At 37.1% G+C, this 21,643-nt stretch overlaps 1 protein-coding gene across 7 annotated transcripts in view; it reads left to right on the forward strand.

The window, feature by feature from the left end:
• The window catches only part of ncam1a (neural cell adhesion molecule 1a), a 311,353-nt gene that overhangs the window by 58,590 nt on the left and 231,120 nt on the right, over positions 1-21,643 (forward strand). The gene's annotated exons all lie outside the window — the stretch shown is intronic.

A 21,643-nucleotide genomic window follows, 5' to 3' on the forward strand; every position in this document is an offset into this window, starting at 1 on the left:
TGTAAAGCAGACACGCAGTAATGAAAGCGTGACTATTTGGATACGTGCAGCAGCAGACATTTTTCATATGCTTATCTCATCTCAGGGACATGGTTTTGGCAGGTGAGATACAGTACAGTAATTTTTAAAGTAGATCGTATATTTGTTGAGAATACAGATCATTTACAGCTCAAAACAGTAGAACATTCCTTCATTTTGAATAAGCTACCTCCTCGGAGGGACACATGGACTTTCCTGGATGCCGCCCAAGAAATACACTTCAACCTATTTCAGTATCAGCGTTCCGCCTACTGTGGTCATCTGTATTGTGTTTTTTTCCAGCTGCGGTCTTGACTGTGGCATCGTGTAGATTTGTGCCTCGGTGTTCTTGTGCTCTTTTTTACACTTCTTTTGGCTAGAAGAACAAAGCAGAGAAATCTCAGATTACAGACCTCGAGGTAACCCAAGTGCTTGTTCCCCCACACTGGGTTTTCTTGTGTGAAGATCTGATACAAATGCAAAGGCAACCTTTTATCCTCAAACACATGTAAATTCTGTGGTTGACTATGTACTGCTTGTACTAAAAATTGTGTAAATAACTAGAAATATGTAGAGCTAACGGTTTGATTTTTGGGTTGTGATGGTCTTGGAGGTGATTTTAAAAAATAGGCCTACACTTTTTTTGCGTGTTTGTTGTCACTTGTGTGATTATTCAGGTTTCACTTTTGTTTATTATGTTTGTGTGATCACTAGGGGTGGGACGTTTTCACAAAGCCCACGGTTCGGCTCATATCTCGGTTTTAGGGTCTCAGTTTTCGGTTCTGTACGGTTGTTGTTTTTTCTTTTAATTGTTAACACTCCAGAAGTTTACTTCAGCATATGATACACTCACCTAAAGGATTATTAGGAACCCCATACTTATACTGTGTTTGACCCCCTTTCGCCTTCAGAACTGCCTTAATTCTACGTGGCATTGATTCAACAAAGTGCTGAAAGCATTCTTTAGAAATGTTGGCCTATATTGATAGGATAGCATCTTGCAGTTGATGGAGATTTGTGGGATGCACATTCAGGGCACGAAGCTCCCGTCCCACCACATCCCAAAGATGCTCTATTGGGTTGAGATCTGGTGACTGTGGGGGCTATTTTAGTACTGTGAACTCATTGTCATGTTTAAGAAACCAATTTGAAATGATTCGAGCTTTGTGACATGGTGCATTATCCTGCTGGAAGTAACCATCAGAGGATGGGTACATGGTGGTCATAAAGGGATGTACATGGTCAGAAACAATGCTCAGGTAGGCCGTGGCATTTAAACGATGCCCAATTGGTACTAAGGGGCCTAAAGTGTGCCAAGAAAACATCCCCCACACCATTACACCATTGCATTAATCAAAAATTGAAAAGTATCAAAGTGTTCCTAATAATCCTTTAGGTGAGTGTAGCTTAATTATCCACAATTTAGGATACAATATTAACAAAATTGTTATACTGTATCATGTAATCATGCACAAACAGAATTTGGCTTGACTTTAAGCACATTATGGGGAGCATCTCTGAGGAAAGCTAGGTGAGATTTTGATACAGCAAAGAGACATTGATGACATGCTTTTCATTTATTTGGCAATATTTGGTTTATTGCTGCTTTCTCTACCCAGTCTGTGCGTCGACTATAACACCCCCCCCCCCCAATGGAGGCTCGCGCTGTGGAGCCAGACAAAAGTATACAAGGCTTCAGGTAACATACGGCCACGAGGCTAAATTGTGCTTGCGACGAACCGTGCGACACACACGCTCCGAATCGAGACAAGCGAACCAAACAGTTCAGATTTTTTTTCATGTACCGTGCCACCCAATATTGTGGTTTTGTGTTAAACTTCCAGTCTGTACACATCTGGAAAGAACAGAGATCACTTGACAGTGAGCAGTGTCACAGTATGCTATAAAGCTGGATTTGACATTTTCTTTAAATAATACATGGACGATTAAGTATCTCTTGCTTCCAGTGTTGATTTGATGGGAAGTGTCTTCTATTAAAGTTATGATCTTCTCATTTATTATGAATCATCTAATGGGAGTCTCTAGGCCAGTGATTCTCAGTAAGGACCCTCTGTACTGCCTATTTTGGAGGTCTCCTTTATTTAAAACACTTGATTGAAATCATTAGCTTGTTAGAAGATCTCCTGATCTGAGCGTGTCAGATCCAAAATTGGGATTTTAGAGCTATTGTTGTCTGGCACTTATATCTTCACCTTTGTACATTTTAGTGAACCACGTGTGGAAATTTGAACCATTGCATTAATGAGACATTATTGCAATTTCTTCCCAAGAGCAGGGAGACTTTTGAACTTTTGAATTGTCCAGGGAAGTCATTGGTTACTTAAAACAGACTGGAGGGTTTAAGTGCAATACTAATTGAATAACATGATTTGCGAGCGCATTGACTCTAGACCATTTCGACAATTTTTATTGTCTCTGACCAGAAGACCACAGCCAATCTAATTACAGAGGAAGCATTATGGACTTACATGCAGGGATTACCCCCTTTAACATGATCAGCAGGATGGATTACCATTTCTGCATCTGTGCATCCTTGAAATTGTATACTGAATTAAACCTGAGCTACAGCATTTGAATTGCTTTTGCAGATGGTGTGGGCGTCCGGTCGCTCTGATGCAAGCAATACTTGTGTTTAAGGGATCAATTCAATACTTATCAGGAACTTATTCAAGGAAGCTTAAGGAAGCCCTGTATAATTAACTATCTGAACTATACTGATAAGATGTTTCTATAACAAAATCAAACGATCCCGGACAAATCCCAAATGCATTTTCCATGTATTTTCAGTTATGTCTGTGTGAAAAGGGCTTAAAGGGACCATACGCAGATTTGTACATCTCTTTCAGAAAAAATTGTCAAAATCTGTACCCCAGCATTCACTGGGGCTGTACCCTTTCAAAAACAACATTACCACAGATAGCTTGTAAGTATCTCAAAGGTACATATTGGTACCTAATTGTACATTTTTAAAAGGTACTGCTCAATTGACAGCCGGGCGAACATATTTTGACAATTTTTTTGCAGTGTGCACAGTCTTTCAATAGGATAACTAACAGTTATTCAACAAATATTAAGCTATTTAATATCTATAACCTATGTATGAAGCTGTCATAGTTTATATCAAAATTGGAGACCTACAAATTATTATAATTACTTCTCACAGCAGGCTTGAAAGTAATTGTCTTGAAGTATTTGACATGGTGATTTTGTTATAAAGGCTTTGCTTTGACAACTGTAGTGACAGGGTTTTAAAGGTAATGGATTTTCAGACTCAATTTCACAACACATTAGACCTAGATAAACCAGTCAACCTCACTCACCAACTAGTGCCTTGGTGAGCTACTAATCCTGACCCATTTCTAGTTTAAGTTTAGAGGTGATTAAGGCTAAGTACACACTATTGTCCTCATTTGCTTTCCCCTACGACTGGTCTCTCGTATAGTATATTATGGTGGGTGGTTAAACAACACTGATTAATTCCAGCCTCTGGCCGTTTTTCTTCACGTCTCATGAAATACAGCACAAATCAGAATTAGCTCTGCTCATGATGAGTATCACCAGACTCCCCTGTTTGTCCTCTCTCTTTTACCCATAAATCTCCAGGCTGAGAGTCGTGTCCATTTATACTCCATATGCCTCCCCACTCTGCTTCCCGCTTTTTTTCTTGGTGTCTGGACATCTGTGTGCAGCTGGGCTCTTTGTGCTTTTGCTAAGCTCTAGACGTTGCTCTTCAGAAAGTCAGATGGACCCCCACATCCCACCAGCTGTCGCACACATTGCCAGAGTTACTGGAAGAAATAGGAGAAATTGAAGCTTTAAGGGACTACGGAGTTTTAAGCCCTAAAAAGCGAGACTGTGTTTTTTATATTTTCAAAGTGTAACCATTTTCAAAGCTGTATGTGACAGATTTAAAATATACTGTGTTGCGAGTTGTGATTTTTATTCAGCTGCTTTAAGTTTTCATATAATCCTTGAGGGAGATGAAGTTAAACACAGTATTTGGCTGCTATTTGTGATAGAGGGCTTGAAATTCCACTCAAGCTCTTAATTCCCCCTGGACTACCTAATAAAGATTATGTAATATTTAATACACAAAAGACTTGAAAAGAAGTAGTGGCGGAGGCACAGATGCTATTTTTTCACTATAAAATGTATTATATCCCTATGGCATTAATCACGAATACAATCTCAACAAAGTAGTGGAAAACCAGGGCGAAAATTTTCTCAGAGCCCCGACTACATTTGCATTTCAAACTATAACGGCATTTTTAGCACACAATCCTTGACAGGTCTGACAAATATCGCGTTATTTCGTCATTGTGTGCGCATCTAGGTACAGAAAGCTGTTTTTGACCATGATATGTAAATTCCTAAAGCGGCCATTTTTTTCTTAAAATGCGTTGTGTTTTTCGTTTCATGTGTTACAGTACTGATCAATTTACAGGTTAGTGCTGTAACACATCCTAAAGTTTTGTCCTGCTGCTAATACTGTTGCATAATGTTGAAAATTGATATTATTCCCATTTCATTTCATTTTCATAGTGTTCATACTGTTGAAAAGTTTGTACTGTTGGGTTGCTTTTGATGAAACTGAAATTTTAAATGAAAATGTAATTTAATTATTTTTTGCAAAGATAAACGACAAAATACGTTTGCAGTTACATATTACCAAAGTCATAGTCATGTATATAAAACACTAAAAACAAGTGTAACACAAAAGTCTATCTTGTTTTGTTGTGTTACTTTTACCCAACTGGAAAATTAAACTTATGAGGTGTCATAAAACATTTGATAAAAAAATAAATGCTATCAAAATAAGAAGCATACAGCTACAAATATCTCTTCATGTACTATTTTGCACATGATTTCAAATGACATCATACAGTACAAACCAATTTTGTTGTTTTTTCCACATTTAAGGGGAACATTTTCATTACCGCAATGTGTCCATGACTGGATTTGGGTTCTTTGACATGGAAATATTTGTAATAAAAAAAAAATAAAAAAAAAGATTCAGTGCATGTTATACTACAAACATTTACAGTAAAGAAACATGTGGTATTTGGTGATCATTGGTAAATGTAGAGACAATAATAAGGAATTTAAATGTGTCCAAGACCAATTTTCTCATCCTCCGCAACAAATTTCAATCATTGTTTAAGCTCTCAAGGAACTAACATTTTCAAAAAAAAAAAAATGGCTACCAGGTAAGCAGTTCTTATTTTTTGTTCTCATTACCGAAACATGAGTTTGTAACTGCATATATTTAATATAATATCATGTTGCGGTAATGATAATTTTTGATAATTATAATCTAAAAAATTGTAATAATTTTATAGGAAATATTTTTTAAATCCTCTAAAAATAATGGTTATTGTAAGTTCTTATATGTGCAAAAAAATTGGCTTCAAGGGCTTTTTAAAAATTCTGATGCTGGACACCTTCTAAATCTAGATTTCGTGAGAATCACCCACCTGTGTGTTACTTTCTTCCCAGCTGACGGGGTCAAAAGTAACAATGCGCAAGTCGTTTTACATTTATTCGAAATTCCACCTGGTATTGATAGACCACACCTGTGACCACAGCAAAAATATATCTCTGTCTAAAACATTATCTTTTAAAATTACGTTTTACTGAAAAATGAGACTTTTGACCCTGCTCTCCCCTAAAAAAAACTGCCACTGGTATAGTACCTTTTAAAAATGTCCTAATATGTACCATTTAATTACAGATATGTATAGATTTGGTACCAATTTGTACCTTTGAGGAACTAATATTCACCATTAAGCTACATAGTTGTACTTTTTGAAAATTAGTACAGTACCACCCTAATGCTAGCTTTTGTATATTAAATACAGTCACCTATATGTTGTTCTTAGACTACATAACAACTAAAGGTTGCATTACTAGTAAACAAAGTCGATGCTGCAAATATTGTGTTCATAAACTAGGCATCTACATCATTTTGATACATTTACTTTAGAGGGCTCATTATTAGTGTCTGTAGTTTGTGTGTAGTGTTGACTGTCCACTGTTTCTATTTTAGAAAGCACAAAGACTTTATGAGTCCTGGGGGTCTTGTTAAGTGAGATGGAGATTGGAGGTCTTACTAGAGAAAAGAGTTACCCATGACTTTCCCCTTTCCTCTGGGCACATGCTGTCGGCACTTCACAGTCTTATGAGTGGATGGTCAGCATATAGCATGACAGAGGAGGAGGAAGTCTGTATGATTTCCATCATTCATTTATACCACAGATGATTATCAGTTTGTTGGGTTAGTATCTGCAGGGTTTGGTAGTATAGGATGTAAGACAATCCCAATGCGTTTGTTGTCATGGTGATGACTTTCATTGTCTGACTGTGACCCCAGTGATTTCAAGACCTCCTTGGTAACAGACTGGAATCCAAAATCGATCATTAGAAATCCTGACTGTGCACATATTGCCAAGTGTATCCAGTGGCATAATTTAATACACCTAAGGTGAGAAGAAGCAGATGTGTAGAGGTGTATGAAGCAGATGTGGTACTTTTCCATAAAGACGTGTTTGTGTAAACAAAGTGTTTTCTCAATGGGTGGAATTCTTTGGTGTACTCCATTGTTTTGCTTAAAAATGTCATGGGGAATTCATTAAAACTGTTCCTTTAAATGCTATTAATGGATGTCTTATTTAATATGGGCACATCACACATTCATTTTGTCCATTTAAAGCTATCTAAAAATATATTTTGCAGTCATTTTTTGACTTTCCAGACATGAGAATCTGTTACTTTGGACTTTCTTCAGTTCGACAGCCCTATATCTACTTGGGAATGGGTTTGATTCTTACATCTGACAGCAACAGACAGAATACTGAGTCTATTTGATCTTTCACTGTGTGAATACTGTTACATTTTTTGTGCGTTTCTGCTGTCGTTTCAACTTTACAGCTGTATATACTTACCCACCGTCACCCAGATGTGGGTTATAGCACGGAAGAATCCAACTGGAATAAACGTGTCAGGACCGGAGCACTGTGAGGATATTAGCAGATGTCACATGGAAATAAAATATGGGACTGTTTCCGTGGACTGGGAACTTGAAATGAGACGTTGCTAATTATTTCCCCAGTTTAGGAGCCGAGCGACTGCCCTAAGTGGGCGTCTCTGAGTGCTCACCCTACAGGAGCCCAAGAGTATGAATGAAGTGGCAAAGATTATAGGCTGGTAGTGAGAACTAGAGGCAGGAAGTCATCCAAAGAGACTTGAAAACTTAGAGACTCTTAACATCTGTCTAGACAGTATTAAAATTCCTGGGTGCTAACCTGTTATGAGAGTTTCATCGGGAATGCATGCACACTCTTCAGCTAATTGGAATTTGGAGGGCAGATTTAGCTCTGGTTAATCTATATCTACATTTTTGCAAATTAATATTTGTTGGATTATAAAGATTATCTTAAAATGGTCAATTGTTTTCAAAGCTACAATCTGTAACTTTTGCCTCAATATTACTATCTGTATTTAAAACTTAAAATTGTTTGTTATGTTGGTAATGTTACGTTACGTTGAGCTGCGCTGCGTTGCATTGTGTTGAGCTGCGTTGCATAGCGTTAAGTTGCGCTATGATAACATTTTTACGTTATTGTTACTGTTACCGAAATCTCTTACCATTTGCGAATCAGGAATTGAGGGTATGGAGGCATTGAGGCCTATTTTAACGATCTAAGTGCATTGTCTAAAGCGCACGGCACACAGTATAAACAGGCGTGTTCGAATCCACTTTTGATAATTTAACGATGGGAAAAATGGTTTGTGCGCCCAGCACACAGTCTAAACGGGTTGTTCCTATTCTCGTTATGAGTAATAGGTGTGTTTTGGGCTTAATGTGCAATAAACCAATGAGAGTCTCAGCTCTCATTCCCTTTAAAAGTCATTTGTACTCGCGCCATACCGATTCCCTAGATGGCGTAATTTGTAAACTGAAAATGAAAAACTAAACTGAGAAAAAAGAACCCCAGTTTAAGATTGATGTTAAAAAGTTGTTTTCTTTCAGTCATGGAAGTAAAATTAGCAGGTTTTTAATTACTGTAAATGGATGGATATCCTACATGATGTGTAATCTCAAAGAATAATTTACAAATATGCAAGATAAGGTTTGTCCTCTAAAAATACTTTATTTGTAACAAAGAAGAGATAAAGAATTTGCAAACGTGTGGAGAGCCGAAATGTTTCAGAACTCGACAGTGCCGTGAGTAAAAAGCATTACTTAAAAAAACGTTCTCATTTCACCATATCCACAGGTACAAAGTTATCATATAAAATGAATCCGTGTGGTAGCATTAAAAAATATATGCAGGATTTGCATTTGTTTAAAGCAAAACATTTAATTACTTACCAGGCTACAGGTGAAGCAGCTCTTTACGCCTTCTAACATCTCATAATCAGTCCTCATTTATGTCCATGAGACTCAATAATAATCTTTTACATATTAATTCTTTAATTTTTCATATTTCAAAAATGTTTGTGTGCTGCTGCACATCCATGTGTGTGATAAGCAAACACTCATTGGCGTCCCGTTTATAGGTGCTCAATAAATAACAAAAACAATATTGCGCCAGGTTAAACCAAGTTTTAGTTGGTCAATGGCGTAGTCTTTTTTAGTTGCCTCAAGATAGTAACGCACCAACAATGCGCCTAAACCCACCTTGTTTTCAGACCAGCACACCCATGGGGCAAAATTGGGTCCAAATACATTTGCTATTTAAGCAACATGGCACTAAACATGAAACTAGCAAAAGACACTTGCATTCACGCATTGAGCTGCATTGCGCCGTGTGTATGATAGGGCCCAATATCATATTCTTATTGAAATATTTGACTTTTAACAGATTTTTTGACAAAACTGTGCACTGTGTAAAGATGTTTTTCTAAAACTACTGAGACACAGGAGATTACATGTCTCGTTTGCTGGAAGAAGGCTTAAGCTATATTCTCTCTATTTAATCTCACTTCTGCCTAGAAGAAACAGCTGCGATAGTATATAAATTCACATTTTCTTCCAGCAAAGGTTTATCACACACACTGTAAGTCAATTCAACCTACTATTTTTTTAAGTTTTGACCTGTGATGTGTTGACATTTAAGTTTAAGTTAAAAAATTTATTTTTGTTGATTTGACAAAAATGCTGAATTTTTTACAATGCATGTTGGCAGGATAGTATTACAGAAAAAGAGCAACGTGGCCTTGCTTTCCAACAATAAGAGCCAAATACTTCACTTAATAAAAAATATTGTACACATTTGCCACACACATACAGTCCAGCACACCTTTCATCTCTATAAAGATAACAGTACAGAGGACTTGGTAAATTCCTCATACGGAGTTCCAGGTATCTCCTCCTCGAAGGCTTTATCGTGCAATGACAAAAAGGTCATGCAGTTCTGAAAAGCACGTGCCGTGGTGTTTTTCTTCAAACCTCACTCTCTGCCAGCACAGTGTGTTCAAGCGAAATGTGTGGGTTGAATGCGTGTGACTGTGTGTTTTGAACGGTGGTGGGGGATGGATCTGCTTTTAGCCATCACTCGTTTTTTGTCTGTGTTGTGCAGAACAGAACAGGCATCTTCAAAACCTCGCAAAGAAACCGTTAGCTTGGGTCATCTAAGGGTCAATAAACACAGCCTGCCAAGGGACCTGACTAAATAAACCAAATATACTTTAACCTGAGGTAGTATTGCTAGAAAATACAACAACTGTGAATTATTTCTGACATGATGTGATTCTCGTTTCACTTACTGTTTTCATTGGACGTCACTCTGAGTACGGTTTTCCTTCCTCCATAGGGATATAGTACGATGCGTTCCTTGAATGGGCAATTTGGCATCAGAATTGTCTTTGATTAGGCTTCTGTGTTTCCCGCAAAAGCTTTTAAAATTGCTCATGCTCAGATGTGGAATGCGGCCTGTTTTACTAACCGAATAAAAACGTTCATAAATTGTTAGTGCAGTTTGCAGTACCACATGTCTATAGTAACACATAAAATTAAAATGCTTGTATTATGTTGCATGAATACCCTTAAACCGATTGAACTAAAACAGAGAGTGTTTTTTGTAGAAGCTAACCTGGCCTTGTGCTCCAGAGCGTGTTTGATCAATTCGCTTCCTATTTGGTTACATGTGTGACCAATATCATTTATCTTCGGCTGTTCTATGGGCACAGCTACAATCCCTTTATGGCAGTTAAACCCAGAAAATCATCATGTGGGGGCCGCCAAACCCGAATGCAGATTTGGTATGGCGTGTAATGAAGGGCCATTTGAAAAGTGGACAGCAGTTCAGCCTGAGAGCAGACAGAAGTCGCATGAAGAGTGGAAAAAATACTTGTCTACGACTATTTCACGTACGCTGTATTTCCATTTGCACAAAGTACATCTGTTTCTTTCGGTTGGTAAATACGGTTTAAGTGTCTAAAAAGCTCACCATTCGGATTGTTGCTTAACTAGTAGACAATGGTTTTCATAGACATTTTTATAGTCTTTGAGAAAGAAATCGCCCTAGTTTGAAGTAACAGAAAGCATAATGAACATGAAGGCGGCAAAGAATGTGATTTCCACTAAGTACAACTTAAAACTTTTGGCTGTTTTCCAGACAATGTCAGATACTTGCTTGTATCTTATGGTACATTCACACAAGTCGCGGTAGAGGTGACAAAAACACACTATTCACCCGTAGTTGGACACTTCTTATACATTTTGAGTTTACTCGCTTTATTCGCGTGTGAAAGCCACGCGTGACATTCTAGTCATTCCTGATTGGTTAACGTGGCGTGAAAATCTGCTAAAGTTCAGATTTTTCAACACTCAATTTGCGCGTTCAACGCTGCAGGATGCCTATTCGCGCATTTGCATTGATTTAACATGTAAATCACTCGTGCTTGCCGCCTCTACCGCGTCTGGTGTGACCCCTGCATTAGAGGCTGTTTACACTTGGTATTAAGATGCGTTTTCGTCCATCAGATCACAAGTAGACGACGCTAAAGACAGGTGTTAACAGTGTTCAAAACGTTTTGAGCTCGACCACTTTCAACCACATTCACAGGTAGTCGAAAACTCTTTCAAACTCAATTTCAAAATTTTCATCATCAGGAGGCCCAAAATTTGTGCGTACAGTACGCATACAACAGCGCATGCGCATAAAAATATTGAGACAAGACACTCCACTACAAATACAAATAGACAGCATTTGCACCCACACTATAATTTTTTCGTCCTTAATTTTTACTTCTTCCAAGAACAGAAACTGTCACCATAATGTTTGATTTGTGTTCTTTGTTTTCTTTTTGTTTGTTCTAAACAGTTTTGCAATGGTGGATCTGCAACTTTTCTTCATCTATCCTAAATGTTTTAATGAACTGTAAATGTCACCAAATGAATGCTCCCCTGACATCATGGTAGAGTATTAATTTGAATAAGAAATCATTTGTATTGCGTACATGTTGAACACGGCCATCTGCGTGTAGCTCCAATGAGTATACTTTATAAATCTGCGCTGACTCACGCTCGCAGGTAGCAAAAAAGTATACCGCGGCCTTAAGTCAGCCTGTATTTTGTATATCTTCCTTATAGTCTTATAGTGTTATGCCTTGCTTTTACAGAGTTACACAATAACTGGCATAGATAATTGGGCTTGGTGACCTAATTATATGCCTTTTATCTAATGACATGGATACGGATGTGTTGCTGTAACATAGGGTCTAAATGAAGTGTCTTGTCACACATCCAAGTCATTTGTCATGAAAGGGAGGTTCACCTGACAAATACAGTACAGTATGCACATTTTTATTGTCAAGTATGGTAACCAATACTTGAAATGTAACCTCTGCATTTAACCCACCCTAGTGAGTGGTGAACACACACACTGCAAATCATGAACACACATACATACACACACCTGGAGCAGTGGGCAGCTATCGCTGCAGTTCCTGGGGAGCAATTGGGGAACCGTGCCGTGCTCAAGGGCACCTCAGGAGAATCGAGCTGGTGACCTTTAGGTTGACTTTCTAACCATTAGCAGACCCCCCTTCTTGGCAGATCATTTTAGTGTTGAGTCTTGAGTATGAATTTCTCTTTCTTCACGGATGAGTCCTCGGTTTTATCTTTTGCTGTACTCAGATTAACACTAAGCCCATCTCAGAGATCCAGCCTTAAAGAGTTCAAATAGGAAATGTCATTAATAATTGGATATACTCTGACCTTTTCTATTGGTAAGATGTGCAGCAGTTCTTTTCTTTTGCCGTGCCCCCCTAATTACCCGGGTGCTTTTACTTCCTGAACACCTACTGCAAAATTTCACTTTTGGGTTACCTGTAGAAGAATTCCTTCAATTGATTCCAGTTTTCCCATGTCTGTTGTCATTCATTGTGCGGTGTTCCTCCCAGAGCGGTTCAGACTTTGCACTTCTACAAAACCAGAGAAAGTATTACACCTTTTGCTGTATAAATTGTGACGTTATCTGGAGGAGTGAGTAATGTTTGACACGGATGCTGTGTTTCGACACACTGGTAGTACATTATGGGCTTACGGTGATGTTGAGACAGAAGTTGAAGACAGATCCATCTCCACTGACAGGTTGGATCCGGATGGGTGAACTGTGATGGAAGCTTTGGGCTTGAGATCACAGTTTTGTCTGCTGGTGTGGGCTGTGCTGTTAGCATTCGTATTCAGAGAGAGTCTGTGAGTGTGAATCAATCAAAAGGTGCTTTTCAGAGGCCCTGAATTTAAGTTGCCTTTATCTAATTCTAACTATCTTCATTTTACTTTCAGTTTTGTTTGCCAAGTCACACATTTATTAATCTTTCGTAGCTGAATTCAAACAAGTGGATATGTTTTAATTGAGGGGCAACCTTCCGATCTCTCTGATGAAGCCAATACGGAAGTGAATTAAACTGCAATTCATTGACGGGCCACTAGAGCTAACTTTGCCCTTCATGAAAACTGTGAGGGGGTGATTTTTTTTGTAACTGATCCGTTTAAATGTTTTAAGCATTAAAGCTCTGCATAATTAAGGGCGGAGCCACTTGAGTGACAGGTGAACAGCCACTGCTGTCACTACAGCCGTCAAGCTAGGCCGGCATGGTGAACGTGATTTCATCAAGTAAGATGTGATCCTGGATCAACACCATTGTTGGTCCTGGATCAACATTTTCATTAACCAATCAGATTGCAGGATTAAGATTAGTGTGCATGTTAGATTTAGGTTTAGGATTGGGTTCGGGGCTTTTAAGAAATACTCCTCAAACTATTATTTCACACTTATTTGAGGGTCCGCCTCTTTACCTATTTGCGGTTATCCGCGAGTGATGTGCAGTGACACACGGCCAAGATGGCGATGCCCACTTTTGGCTTCAAAAGAGCTCTTTACAAACCTATGGGTGAAGTCACGGACACTACGTCTATATTTTTTACAGTTTTTAATGTGCAAAATGTGTACAGACTATGGAAAACATTACGAAAAACATCACATGGAGCTTATTTTTTCATTATTTATTTCTTCATTTTGTAAATCTGCCTTTTTTGTTTGTTGTCTCAGTTCTGTGTGACTACTATGAGCCATAATCTCCTTTTTTATTGTTCAACTACTGACCTCTGACTTTTTAAAGAAACAACTTTAGAAAGATGTAAATATGGGGGATACCATATTTCTCAGATCTCATATTCTGCCTGATCTGTGGCTTTCACAATATTTGTGCTTACCCGCCCTAAAAATGAAAGATATCTTTACATATCTTAGAAGTCTCTGTATTTCAATGTATTCAGTATTTTTCTTGTGTTTGTAGGCAAGCTCTGTTTTTAAGTTCAAGAATCCCCCCCTCATATTATTATGTTTAAAAGATGAAAGATGGCTGGGTGTGCGCATTCCTAAACTTTAAAATGTTTAAGCATAAAAATGGCCTGATTTAATCTGTAACCCTTGGACAACCTTTAATATAGCTAAACTTAGAAACTTTAGCGCACCAATGCTTTTTTTCTATTTAAACAACTTTCACCTCAGGAATGTCTAATAATAATAATCTTAACTTCGGCTTTCTTTAAATAACAGCGTGATTTTAGTGGGTAATGAGGTGAGTCAACAATCACAAGTACTCCCTTCTAACTCAGCCGAGTACAAAATAAAACTGTGTAGTTTGTTTAAATGTTTTTTTTTTTTTTTTTGGCTTTTTATTGAGAGCTTTTTCAGATCTCAACCCAAGCTGAAAGAGGAACACATTCTGAGAGATGCAGTTTTTTCATATGCTGTTTCTGCTTATGGTCAAATATAGCCACAATCCTTCAATTTCAAAGATATCAGAAGTTAATACCGCTCAAATGGTTTTATATTATCATTTTGTGAAATGCATTATACGGTACGCTGAGAGCAAGGGCGCTCCAGAGTTACTTAAACCATCATAAATGGCAGATAATCTGTTTTGAATTAAAGCAGATTGGCCGATCAGAGTTTGTGTCACTGTATCTGGGATCTAATTATCTCTGACATGTGACAGGTAGATATGGTAGCTCTCTCTCTCAAAACAGTTTCTGTAAGGTTGTAAGGCATCAAGGCTGATTCCTGATTTGTAAGAAGCCTTCATCGGCTTTGTGAAGCCAGCATAGATGCATCCATCACTGTCTATGCATCCCACAGTCCTGTTTGACAGTTCAGTGGTTGGTTGTGAGATTAAAAATGCCACCTAATGGAGTCGTTAAGTGTAATAAATTCATAAAATCCGTCATTCGTTTATTTCAGTTTATAGTTCTGTTTTCATTACAACATAATCTGTAACGTCTGTTTGTTTTAGATCATTAGATGTGACATCAGGGTGCCAGGTTTTCGTACACAGTTGCTTTCTGTTTGTGAAATTGTTGTTTGCCACCTGAACTCATGGGAATCAAGGATTTTATAATGTTGCCAATTGAATCATACAAAAAATAAAGCATTAATAAATGGGCACTTAAGAGGGCACTTTCTTCACAGCGATGCCATAGAAGAACCATTTTGGTTCCTCAAAGAACTATACAGTCAAAGGTTCTTTAAAGAACTATACAGTCAAAGGTTCTTTAAAGAACTATTTCTTTCATCAAATTTTTTCATCTGATTTTCACCACATAAACCTTTTCTTCAGTTGTTTAAGGTCCTTTAAAGGAATAGTCTACTCATTTTCAATATTAAACTATGTTATTACCTTAACTAAGAAGAGTTGATACATCCCTCTATCATCTGTGTGCGTGCACGTAAGCGATGGAGCGCGCTGCGACACTTCGATAGCATATAGCTTAGCCCCATTCATTCAATGGTACCAATCAGAGATAAAATTAGAAGTGACCAAACACATCAATGTTTTTCCTATTTAAGACGAGTAGTTATACGAGCAAGTTTGGTGGTACAAACTTTTCTAAGCGGATTTAAAAGAGGAACTATATTTTATGGCGTAATAGCACTTTTGGGAGTACTTCGACTCGGCGCAGTAACACCCTCCCTCTCTCATTATGAGAGAGAGAAGGGGAGCGGACTTTTCAGGTGAGTCGAAGTACTCCCAAAAGTGCTATTACGCCATAAAATATAGTTCCTCTTTTAAATCCGCTTAGAGCTACGTTTTATTTTGTATCACCAAACTTGCTCGTATAACTACTCGTCTTAAATAGGAAAAACGTTGATGTGTTTGGTCACTTCTAACTTTTTCTCTGATTGGTACCATTGAATGAATGGGGCTAAGCTAAATGCTATCGAAGTGTCGCAGCGCGCTCCATCGCTTACGTGCACGCACACAGATGATAGAGGGATGTATCAACAATTCTTAGTTAAGGTAATAACATAGTTTAATATTGAAAATGAGTAGACTATTCCTTTAATGAAACTATTAAGCAAAAAAATTCTTCTATGGCATCAGGAAGCACCTTTATTTTAAAGAGTGTATTGGACGATAGCAAACTTTACTAAAACGTACCAATAATCATATAAATTCATATAAATATGATAATATTTGATACGCTAAGTAACCACTTTACTGAAATAATGATCAGCCCCAACTAGGGATTATATGATTAAAGATTTTGTTAGTACGATTATAGTCTGATGAATAATCACTATTGTACGATTATAACAATTATTATGGATTCATTAATTTTACATCATCACTGTATAAAATCACATGAACACACTTGTGAACAATTGTTAAATTCTTTAGTATTTTCAGTTTGTGTATTTTTTTTCAACAATTCTTGTTCAACAAAGCCTTGCTGGCTTTTGACGTAAACAGTATAGCTGCCTTTTGAAACCTGTATTTTAATATTTGTTTATAATTTTACATGTGGACTGAGAAATTCTCTATTTCTATTAAGGTTATTGTTTTGTTTAAAGTTTTAGTTGAAAATGATAAGAACCCCTCAAAAGAATAATAGGACAAGGGTCATCCTGGACTAGGTAGTGCTAGTCATTTTGACAATTGTAGCTTAATATTACACGAAAATCAAATATAAAATTGGTTTGGCAGAGTTAACGTGTAAACTCATGCTATTTATTCATTAATCATTTACATGTTAAAATAATTAAATGCAATTAATTGCAGTCAGACAGACCACCGGCACCGCGCCTGGGCTTTATCGGCGAGTCGTGGGCAGGATTTTTTTAATGCTGCATGGACCGATTAAAGTGTGCCTCTTGTTTAAGGCACGTATGCAGGCCAGGCACACACACAAACCAGATCCACAAACAACCAAGAGATGTGTCACGCGCGCATATTCTTTTGAAACGCCCTTGTGTAGTTTTGTCATACAGTGTGCCAAGTCTGCATCATGACGCACGTGCCTCTTAGTGGTTCATGGATCTGGTTTGGGTGTGCGTGCATGAAAACAGAAACATGCAGTGTAACGGAGCCTTCACAATTACTTAACCATGACATTTTAAGCACGGTTAGTGAAACGCTGCATCCCTAGCCCCAACCCATATCAGTAAAGACCCTATATCTCAACAAATTTATCTGAATACAGTATTTTTTTCTACTCGCCTACTTTCCTATGCACAGACTATACAGATTAAATTGACAAAAATTGCCATTTTTCTTCATTTAAGTACACAGTCAGGTGTGTTTCTATTCAACACACTGTGTTTCTTATTCATTTAAGCTATTCGATAGAGGGGTTGCCCGTAATATAACACATGTCAGAGTTAATAAAGGTAGACAGTGGAGACATGCTGTGGGAAGTTGTTTTGGTTGCCGAACAAGCATCAGGAATAAAGGAGCAGATGGAATGTATCTTTAAAGCATGCAAGAAAGCAAACGGGTTGTCAACAGCAGTGGACGTGTCTTCATTACAATTTCAAAGTGATTAAACATGAATGTATTTAAAACTAAATCAACAATCATTTTATACCGAGAATATCCCCTGCACTCTGACTCATCCTACAATGAATAGATGCAAAAGATGTCTTTTGTGACATCATTTATTATCTGAATGATATTGACCAACTAGTAGACTAGTAAGGCTGACTAGTGTATCTAGATCTGTTCAATCATATGCACATTAGTTTTGATATTAAATTGTGTTAATTAATCAGATTATTATATATCGGACCTTAAATATTACTCTCTGACATTAAATGTTTTATATATATATACACTCACCTAAAGGATTATTAGGAACACCTGTTCGATTTCTCATTAATGCAATGGTGTAATGGTGTGGGTGATGTTTTCTTGGCATACTTTAGGCCCCTTAGTGCCAATTGAGCATCGTTTACATGCCACGGCCTACCTAAGCATTGTTTCTGACCATGTCCATCCCTTTATGACCACCATGTACCCATCCTCTGATGGCTACTTCCAGCAGGATAATGCACTATGTCACAAAGCTCGAATCATTTCAAATTGGTTTCTTGAACATGACAATGAGTTCACTGTACTAAAATGGCCCCCACAGTCACCAGATCTCAACCCAATAGAGCATCTTTGGGATGTGGTGGAATGGGAGCTTTGTGCCCTGGATGTGCATCCCACAAATCTCCATCAACTGCAAGATGCTATCCTATCAATATGGGCCAAGATTTCTAAAGAATACTTTCAGCACCTTGTTGAATCCATGCCACGTAGAATTAAAGCAGTTTTGAAGGCGAAAGGGGGTCAAACACAGTATTAGTATGGTGTTCCTAATAATCCTTTAGGTGAGTGTATCCAGTACATTGTGGAGAACATAAATAATACTTAGCTGACTCCAATTTGACTTTACTAATTTCACACTTGGTTACCCAATGTAGAGACATGCAAGCTTATCTTTAAACTCAGCTACATGAGTCAATGGCTGCAACAGTCAAAAGATTTTATTGAGAATAAGGTAAAATACTGTGGGCGTCATGTTAACAAAAGTGCACAAGTGAATTTTCACCAGTTTTATTTGATGACAGGGTTGGAAAAAAAATTACTGTTCAGCACCGTTTGTTTTCAGTAAGAGTTTTTTTGCACTAAAAATGCTAACTATTATTTTCTCTTTCTTTTGTTTTGCACGCTCTGTCATCTGCCATTTTTGCCGGATCACATAAAGGTAAGACCCTCTTCTACAATATATTTAGGACCGTACCGATATTGACTATAATTTGCTTATTATTAACGGTTTGATGAAGTTGCCGAAGCAGATAATATTCAGAAACAATTGTCAAAATGTGTATACCTGCTTTCAATTGACCTTTAGGTAAAGATGTAAACATTTGGTTCAAATATGTACCTCTCAGGTAATATTAACTCTTTAGGTGCAAAGCTGTACGTTTTGAAAGATACAGTCCCAATGACAGCTGGGGTACATATTGTGTATGACAGTGTATATTCCAGTAATATATGAAATTCTGTTGAAAGGTCCTGTATGTAAATTTTAGTGGCATCAAGCGGTGAGATTACGTTTTGCAAACAACAGCTCAGTACACCGCTCACCCCTCCCTTTCGAAACACATAGAGAAGCTATGGTACCTGCCACAGTACAAAAATGTTGTTGTCTCAGACAACATAGTGGCGAAATGCGAAATAGAGAAACTTACGGGTGCAAATTGGTGATGTAAAGGGACCCACGGTGTATTTCGATTAAAAAAGACTTATTTTAAGGTAATAAAAACATAAACTTTTATTATGTAAGGTCTTCATACACCACTGAAAACATAGTATTGCATTTCTATCAATAGATCCTCCTAAAAGTTACACAGTGTACCTATAAAGGTATTATTTGTAAATGTGCAGGATATTGCTATCACATTTGTTATTGTACAAAAATAAATGCTGGTTATTAGTATTCCCCCAAATTGTCTATATTAGTGTATCTCTAATTGTAGTCTTTTCAGCTACAGTATGGCAGTATTAGACATAACAGCTGTAATGTACACTGTAAATGTAAAGAGCAAGATGTCCTTGATCACTGAAAGAAAGAAATCCCAATGGAACATTTGATTTAAAGATCAAGTAGCTGTGAGGTTTGTTTTTTCTGTTTTTATTTTTCTTGAAGTACTAGGTAATGATGAAAAACAGCTTTCTGTGGCTCCCCCGGAGCTCAACAAGAAAGATATTTGGTGGGTGTTTGTTGTTCAAATCATCCATCAAACATTATGGCTCGAGTAATAATCTTTCTCTATGCCTTCTTTTTTTGTCAGACACTGTTGTTTCACACTTTTTCAATGCTGCAAAACAGACAAAGATGTTTTATTTTTTTGGATTGTGTGCGCCTTTGTTTGTCTGTGCTTCTCTGTTTGTGTGTATAGATGATGTATGTGAAATATTGAGCCAGCTCAAGAATATTTTGTCAAAACATGTGCTACAGCGATCGCTTTTAATTGAGTCTGACATTTATGTTGGGGCACCAATTATAATAACTAATCAGCCTTTACAAGCTTTCTTTGCTTTCATTTTATAATAGAATTTGCACTAGTCTTGTATTATGAATTATGTACAGTGGGTAACAATTACTATATATATATATATATATATATATGCACATTTTATGTGATGAAATTGCGAGAACTTAGAAAAATTGTTGGAACTTGCAAAAACTGTTTGCAGCCTTTGCAGCTTGTCGTTGATGTTCACATCGCGTAATGAAGTCACTTCATAACATTCCCATGGCAACGCTGCGCTTGTGTGAAGTAAATGCAAAAATTTTTAGCTTCCTGCTAAGATATATGTAACTTTTTGCTACGAAAATGCGGGGATTATAAAATCATGCAAGCCCCGCATATTTTGCGTGCGAAAGTCTGCAATTTATGCGGCGGAAATGCGGTGTATTAAAAAAAAATGCCGCCGCTGCAAAAATATGCGGACTTTGGCTGTTTATGCACTGAATAATGCGATCGCATAATTGCATTTTTCTGGAGGGACTGCAATGGGTTACATTAACCAAGAAAATATTTCTATTTGTTTATATTATTTCTACATAACAATGGGTTAAAACAACCCAGCATTTTAAGTTAAAACAATCCATAGGTTAAATAACTGTACAACTCAACCCAAAATATACTTTTTTCATTATATAAGTCAGGGCTCAAGACTAACTTTTTTCACTAGGAGCCAGTGTTGGGTAAATTACTCAAAAAAAGTAATAAATTACTAGTTACTAATTACATCTTCAATCATGTAATTAGATTACTTTACAAATTACTCTCTCCAAAAAGTATTTAATTTCTTATTAATAATTACTTTCTAAATCCTATTTAGTACATGATACAAGGATAGGCTTGAAATAGCTCGAAGAAATAATATATAAAGTACATCAATTATTCTGGTCCCACTTTAGGGTCCAATTCTCTCTATTAACTATTAACTACTTTTGCCTCAATATATTCCAACTACTGCTTATTAATACTAAAGAAGTTGTTAATTTTAAGTATTGGTAGAAATAGGGAGGGTTAAGGACGCATAATAAGGTTTTGCAGAATCGGGCATTAATATGTGCTATTAAGTGTTAATAAACAGCCAGCATCTCATTAATATTAATGCTAATAATCAACCAGTTAATAGTGAGAATTGTAAACTTAAACCATGTTAAATCCACTATTGTATTATAGTATACACATAATTGTTTTAGAGTTCATACACAGTATCTAGTTACATCAGAAGTAACTGTAATTAGATTACAAGAAAAGTAAGAGTAATCCCTTACTTTACTTTTTCAAGGGAAAAGTAATTAAATTCCAGTAACTAATTACTTAGTAACTAGTTACACCCAACAGCTAGGAGCACAGTGGCCCCCAACTGAAAATTTTAGGGGCGCAACCAGAAAATTTAGGGACACATACCGTAAATTAACATGCTAACCATATATATTTACATTTCTACTAAGTAATACACTGTATTACTAATAAATACTTTGATGATAGATGCAGAAAGTACAATGTGCTGTTTTAAATTCAGTGTCACATCACACAAGAAAAGTTCAGATTTACTGGACATGCACATGTGCGACTGGATGTAAAATTCAGTGGCACACTCTCAAATTTTGGTGGCAGTCTGGAGCCCTGTAAGTTAGCCTATAATAACTATTTAAGTATAAAATGCATACACATTTCTATACTCTTTGAAATAAAAGGTCCAAAAGTTGTCACTGGGACGGTACCTTTAAAAAAGGTCCAAA

This window comes from Misgurnus anguillicaudatus, chromosome 9, assembly GCF_027580225.2.
Source record: "Misgurnus anguillicaudatus chromosome 9, ASM2758022v2, whole genome shotgun sequence".
NCBI classification, from domain to species: Eukaryota; Metazoa; Chordata; class Actinopteri; order Cypriniformes; family Cobitidae; genus Misgurnus; species Misgurnus anguillicaudatus.